This window comes from Microtus ochrogaster, linkage group LG4, assembly GCF_000317375.1.
Source record: "Microtus ochrogaster isolate Prairie Vole_2 linkage group LG4, MicOch1.0, whole genome shotgun sequence".
NCBI classification, from domain to species: Eukaryota; Metazoa; Chordata; class Mammalia; order Rodentia; family Cricetidae; genus Microtus; species Microtus ochrogaster.
The window spans coordinates 27,200,297-27,208,017 of NC_022030.1; positions in this window are offsets into that span (position 1 = coordinate 27,200,297).

A 7,721-nucleotide genomic window follows, 5' to 3' on the forward strand; every position below is an offset into this window, starting at 1 on the left:
TCTTCTTTCTCCTTCCTTCCTTCCTTCCTTCCTTCCTTCCTTCCTTCCTTCCTTCCTTCCTTCCTTCCTTCCTTCCTTTTTTCTTTTTTCAATGCGGTGGTCTGCTTGCCTGCCTTCAACTCTAGGGGAGACAAGGGAATACTGATTCTTCTTATAAAAGGCCATTTGGGTTTACTACATGTGCATGTGTATGTGTGTATATGTGTGTGTGTCTGAGTGTGTGCGTATGTATATCCGTGTCTGTGTGTTTCTCTCTGTGTGTATCTCTCTCTTTCTCTCTCTATGTTTTAGTGTGTGTGCATGTGTGTGTCTGTGTCTCTCTTTGTATGTCTGTGTGTGTGTGTGGTGTCTATATGTGTGTCTGGTTTCTGAACACTGGTGATATCAATAATAATGTTTAAAGAGGAAGAGAGAATTCTTTCCTTTAGATATAAGTGATCCAGGATGGCAATCTTGCCTGAGAAGTATGGAAAGTTTGCATGTAATAAACGATGAATTCTTTGAAGAATGTTGGAAATTACAAAGGAGACCCTATGCTTGAACCCTACCTCCTCCCAAAGCAGGGAAATGTGAGAAGCACTGTGTATTGTCTTGGGACTCAATGGAGTACAGACGTCCTAGCCACGCTCTTCATGTGTGAAGACAAGACCATGGATAGAAGAGCGTGTCAAGAATTCATTCATTTTCCTATATATACCTTGGATGTGAGGCTTATTTGGAATCTGTGCCTCAAGTCTTATTGTGGGAAGAGATCATCAAGGAGAAATTACATAAGATACCCTCTGGGTACTAGAAAAATGTTTCTAGGTGAATTTTTAGCATTAGCATAGTGTTTGTTTTTAACGAGGAAATTGGGGGCAAAAAGCAATCGGTGCCTGGTTTCTCAAAGATTGGTTCCCTGGGAAGATATTGCCATTTAAATTTACTTAACATTTTTCCCCCAATACAAATGCTTAAGGCAAGAACTAGATTTTATACCCAGCAAATAGCAATGTAAATGTCAAAGAACATATTCTAAAGCATTACACTCCCAACTCTTAAAATGGCATCTCGGAATGGTATTAATCACTGTCAGTTTTGTGTACAACATTTCATCAATTAAGCAGCAAGAGGACCTGTCCTTTCATGGAAAGCAAATAACACATATGGATTTCCTCTTAGCAATTAGCTGAACATTTTGCATTTCCTTCTCGCTTGCAAAACGGGTTTGGACCAAGACCATCAACATATTGTGTTCTTCGCTGGAAAAGCAAAGCAGATGTGTAACGGTTTTCAGTAGAATCCAGATCCATTTACAAAGTGTCTTGTGAAACATCTTGATGGAGAAGCATTTCTGCCCCGTTAGATCTTCAAGTGTTGGGCCGAGAGTGGTGCTCACGAACGCTACGGCGTGCTTTAAACTTCTTCATGTCTTGAGCCTAGAGTTTCACAACGGTGTCGGGGTGTGTATGTAACAGAGAGCCTAAAGCTTTCAAGCTTAATGTGAAAAAATTGTTCCCAGTAAGGATGAGTTTTGACTAGGTTTGCAGATTTATAAAATGATGAGGTAGTTTTAGGCAGTAAAGGCCGACGATAGCAATACAGTATACACAAACGGCAATGGATTAGCACTTAAACCACTCTCCATGTGTGTTTAACAATCCTCCATGACCCTCAAAAACCTCTTTCTGTAAACTTCATCATTTATCTGGGATTAAAAGGGCAATGTTTTGACAACACTCTTGATTTACATGGAACTCATTATTTGTTTATCATTTATCTGAGATGAGTAGTGTCCAAGCTTCTTCCCCTGGAATGTGTTTTAGTTTTGTTTACATTTTTGTTTGATGATGCCTTTTTAAAAATGTACCATTTAGGGCTCAGGACAGCTTGGCGACTTTGATGATCTATCTAGTAATCAGTGCCATCGAAGCCTAAAGGAAGCTGATGATTTATAACTTTCAGCACAGTTCAGTTTCAGGGATAATCCATCAAGAGCGATCGTCTCAGGTCCTAGTCTTAGCCCAGACTGACAAGATGCATTGCTCTTTGAAAGCTGACCCTCAGGGCCATGAAAGTCTCTTGAGGGTAGCAATGCAGCACTCAGGATAGACATCCCTAAATACCATGTCTAGGTACTACTGTCAGGGAACAAGTACCATTGTAGATATCAGCATGGCGAGAGAGGTTCTGTATTGTTTAAGCACAAACATAGTAAGTGATGTATAATCACCCTGGTCCAATATGGTTTATGGCTCTAAAGGAGTTTCGGAAGTGTTCTCATTTAGGCAGCAAATCTGTTGCCAACTGTTTGTTATGGTCCTTCCTTCTTTTTGGATTACTTTAAATTGATGTTGTAGCTTAAAATCAGAAAGAGTTATCGAGAGGAAGTGGCTGAAAACAATTTGTATTTGTAGAACAATTCTGATGATTAGCGAATGATTGAATACTTTATAAAGTGAAAATTTAACAAGGTGTGGACTTTAAGTTGCTATTCAGTAGAATTCTTCCGGTAGTTGAGTGATAGGGGAAAAGAATTCGGGGCCGAAAGACAAAATCTGCACTTTGGGGGCTGCAGAGGGTGGAGAACCACATGTTGAGAGCTGTCGCTCTCCTTGCTGTGTCAAAGGCAATAGGAAAGCAGGAGAGGAGTGGGGGATGATCAGGAATTCTCACTTGGAAAACCTGGGAGAAATAGAGATGCCCAAGAATTCCTTCAGGACAACATCTTTGGAGCTTGTGCAAATATGTAATTCTTAATCAAGATCTGTATAATGCATTGGTGGTCCCATGGTCAACCTGCTTTTTCCTACATATGGTATAATATAGAAAAGCCTGAATGAGTTTCAGCTATGTTTTAGCTGATTTTTTTTTTATGTTTTTACCACGGATATCTGGGGTTCTGTGTTCCAATACCTTAAATAAAGCTAAACGTTGTCATCAGTAGTATCTATGCTTTTCAATCATGCAGAAATGAATAATATGAAAATTGCATTCTATCACTACTTCAATGTAAGAAGCAGACATTTTCATGGTATAATTTTACAAAATAGGAGCATATAAGGGAGCTCCTTGTGATGTCATACAGTACATCTGTGCATTCCATAAACTACTGTGGGAGAATGTTGTACACTGTAAAGATTTGTCACTCATATTGGTTTAATAAATGCTGATTGGTCCATAGCCAGGCTGGACACATAGGCAGGGCAACCAGATCAAAAAAATTCTGGGAAGAGGAAAAGCAGAGAACAGTTGCCACACAGACACAGATGAAGGAAGATGAGAAATGTCTTACTGAGAAAGTACAAAGCCACATGGCTAAACATAGATAAGAATTACGTATAAATTTAAGTTGTAAGAGGTAGTTAGTAAAAAGATTCAGTTTATAATAAATATAAGTCTCTGTGTGTTTATTTGATACTGAATGACTATGGGACCAGGTGGAACAGAAACTTCTGTCTACAAATGGTGCCTAAATGTTTGGCAACAATTTCCATATGAAGCCTGAGGGAGCTTTTTGGTACAGCTTCTTGGTAACCATCTTCTTAAAAGTGGGCTTTGTTTGCTAGATGCCAGTTCCTTTAAGAGAGGCTTCCTGACTCAGCATTAGTGGCAAAAACTTCACAGGTCTTTTAAGAGGTTCTGCCACCAAACACTTAAATTGTGTTTATGAGCAGTCAATATCAGGTTTCTCGGTGTTGGAATGGACCTAGAAACTCCACACAGTTGTGACAATAAATGTGACTCCTGCCAGTACCTCTGCCATGAAGCTAGACTCTAAAAATTTAAGGAATGGGGTAGAGCTAGTCACCATAGCTGCAGCTTTAATACTAGCTATATTGCTTAGCAGATTAAAAGCTCTCCTGGTCAGAAAATGATACACATTACAGATATACAATAAAGACTGATACAGTCTTTATGAAGAAAAACAAAACAAAGCAAAACCTATATATGGTTTGCAGTGTGTTTAAAAATGTACATAGGCTTGGGAGAGATGAGAAAAAGGATAGAGAAAAATCCTTTAGAAAAGACAAATAGAATAGTTGAGTGTGGTGGCACTTGGGAGGTAGAGTCCGGAAGATCTCTGTGTGTTCGAGGCCAGCATGGTCTCCAGAGTGAGGTCTAGGACAGACAAAGATACACAGAGAAAGCCTGTCTAAAAATATAAAAAATTAAATGAAGTAAATAAAGGATAGAGTAAAAAAAGCTATGTAAAGAGGGAAAATAAACAGCGAATATGGATACTGTATGTTATTGTGTTGTCTTTGAATTGTTTGACTGCAGAGGAAGGCACAACAGGTGCTAAAAGACATTTGGTCACAAATGCTGCTGGATTAATCCAACACATACATTTTGAAAATGCCTTGACTTCAAAATTTAAGTCAAGAGATATGTTACTTTGGAGAATAGGTTTTGCTTTTGTTTCCACAGAAAATGAGAGGCTGTGGATTTATTCTGGGTTAAGAAAAACAAGGTTTGATTGAAGAAAACCTCCTGAAAAATCTCCAATGGAAACAGATGGCCCAGATGATCCAATGTTTCAAAGCACCTTTGTTGAAGTTTCTTCTGAATTCTACGTCAGCCTCAACACTGCTGGCTGAGATGATCCAGCCTCACAGAATACTCCAGTCAAGACTTGACCATAATTCCAAATTTTCTTTGGGTCCCCATAAGATTATCAGCAACCCCAATCAGCAGGAAGTAGCCTAGAAAAAATGTGCCCACATTCACCTAAAAAATGGATTATCGATGTTTGTCTTTGTTTAAAGTGTTGTTCACAGTGTTATGGATAATGGTCAAAAAAAAAAAAAGATGAACAAAAGAGATTAGATTCAGAGTTCTTGTTTTGAAAAGAAAAAAAGGGGAAATGTTGTGGGGTAATGCTCTGGTACACTATAAAGATTTGTCACTTATATTGGTTTAATAAAATACTGATTAGCCAGTAGCCAGGCAGGAAGCATAGGCAGGGCAACCAGATGAAGAGAATTCTGGAAAGAGGAAAGGCAGAGAGCAGTTGTCACCCAGACATAGATGAAGCAAGACGAAAATGCCTTACTGAGAAAAGGTACCAAGCCAGTGGCTAACATAGATTAGAATTATAGGTCAATTTAAATTGTAAGAGGTAGTTAGTAACAAATCTTAGCAATAGGCCACACAGTTTATAATTAGTATAAGCCTCTGTGTGTTTATTTGGGAATGAATGGTTACAGGGAATGTAGCAGAAGATAGCTGCAGATGTTTGAATGAAATTCAGAAGGAAGTCATAGAGCTTTAGAGCTGCACTGAAGCAGGAGGAACTGATCCGTATTAATAGTCACATAAAATATCCAAGCAGAACTTGGATTCGACAGTACATTTTTAGATTATAAATGGATCAAAAGTGTCCAGACAAAAACTAACTAAATGGGCTCAATCTCATATCACTTAAGAGATCACATCTTTAGGTGATCCTACCTCTTACATTAAGGAGGCCACGAGCTATCAATAAGAAAGCAGTAAAGGAAAGAGTATACAAGAACCAGAAGTTGAGGTCAACAGGCTAGAGAGATAGTGGCTGTCAAAGAAACTGCACGTTCAAAGGTGAGAGAAGAGGGAAGAACGCTTTCTTTGTATTGTGTAAAAGTCAGATTTCTTTCAGTGTCTCTGATTTTTGGCTAGATTATAATTAACTAAATGTGACTTTTAAATCAAAGGCTGTAGATGGCTTGCTGCTCCCAAGATGGTGCAGTTTTTCTCACTGAAAAGATGGCTGCTGCTTCTGGCTTCTGTGGAAGCAGTTCCTAATGGGATGGATCTCGGCCTAACAGGTTGTTTTGTAGTATTCCCGTTGTTTGGTTGGAGATTCATGGCTGAGGGGCAACTGAGGAAGGCTTAAAAATTACCTTGGGAACAAAAGGCTGAATTTTTTTTTTTTTTTGTTTTTTTTTTTAAAGTCAGTAGACATCCATGAGCAGAGGAAATTGGAGTTGTTCCTGGAAAAGTAGAGGAGCTCAGTGACAGCCTTGCTTGGGTTAGCTTGCTGTTGCCGTTGCCTTACTTCACTAGACGAGAACAAATCTCTAGGGTCTTGGCTGCAAGTCTGGGATGAGAATTAAGCCAGCTTTGAGCCCATAGGTAGAAGCCAGCCTTTCTAGAAACTTGAGATATTAGTAGGAGGTATTATGCCAGGGACTGGACTAAAGGTCTGTAAAAGTGGTTAGAAATGCCACTGAAATGGAACAAAGATAAATAGCCTCAGAATAGAGAAATGCTACCAGTTAAGCGAGCGTCTACAGACATTCCGGCCATTTACAGATCCAAGCTCAACAGGGAATAGCAGGTAGAGTAACAGATTCAGGGCTTGAATTGACAACTATGCACCAACGAATGGAAATACTTAGTCCTGAATGCTCAGAATTAAACTAACTGCAGCACTGATCCACCCACCAGGGGGCAGTAGGTTAAAACATGGGCTGCCAGAACTTGCAGAAGGAGCTACACCATTTCTAGGCAGTGGCTGGGATTTAATTGCTAAGCCAAGGAGTCAAATACTTCTGCTTGGAGGACAAGGAGGGAAATCTGTCAAGTCTCAGGACACACAGACCAAACTTTGTACTTGAGACAAGGCCTATCTTGGGAAGCTGCACTGGTGTGTGTGTGTGTGTGTGTTTGTTTCCGTTTTATGAAATCTTATCTTCTAGCAAATGAAGTCTTCAGACTGCAAATGCTGAACGGATTGGTATAAGCATGTTGGACACTTGGCTTCCTAGTTTGTCTCAGGAGAAATCATATGCACAGTGCTTTGCTTCTGTTTCAATTGGCTCCTTACTGCTTTGAAGGCCTCCTGTCACCATGTTGTAGAAAAATTTAAGAGCAAGAGACTATCCTGGTAGGGCCTTAGTTGTTTTAGCAAGGGGCTTCTCTCAACTGCCATCCTCTATGAGGATAATCAGTAAGTGTAGATGTCTTTTCTGATCTTTCAAATCAAAATTGCAGAAGTAGTTTACAGAGCCGTAGATCAATAACAGAACATGAGGTGAATGAAGTGTTCCAGGGATGTGGAAAAATTCCAAAGAAACATACCCTAGGTTAGAGATCTACAGTCAAATATGTTTGCACACTGGGAAATGTTTGTTCCTGCATTTTCTCCTGAGTGCTTAATCGAACTGATGTTAATATTACTAGGGACTGGAGAAGGTTGACATCCCATCAGAAATATGACAAGTGCTGCCCTGGACTTGCTAAAAGCAGCTTTGAGGGGCACGATGCTTGCTGTAAGAGCCAGGAAAGCAAAAGGAATAAAACTTGGTCTGAGGTATCATCGGATGAATAAGAGGAGTCCTTGGGATGCATACATGGAGGTCATTTTAGTCTTTAAAAATCTGTCAAACTATGACCAGAGAGATACTGTCAGAATTGTCAATAGCCAACTACTCAATTGAACAGCAAATATGTGAAAATTGGAAGATGATCATAATGCTCAGGCAATGATGATATATATATATATATATATATTTGTAGAAAGTGTTTAGTATTTTAAAAAGTATAGTAGTGAACATTTATATTACATTCCTTATATACATAACACTGCCCAAAATGCTTGTATATTTAAACTTTTAACATATCTAACCCATGTAAAAATTAGAGTAATCTATTAATGTTATTTCATTTTTTTTGTTGAAAATGAAGTTTTCCATACAAAATATTCTGATCAAAGTTTACCCATTGCCCCTTTATTCCTCTCTGTTCAGGAAAAAAAACTG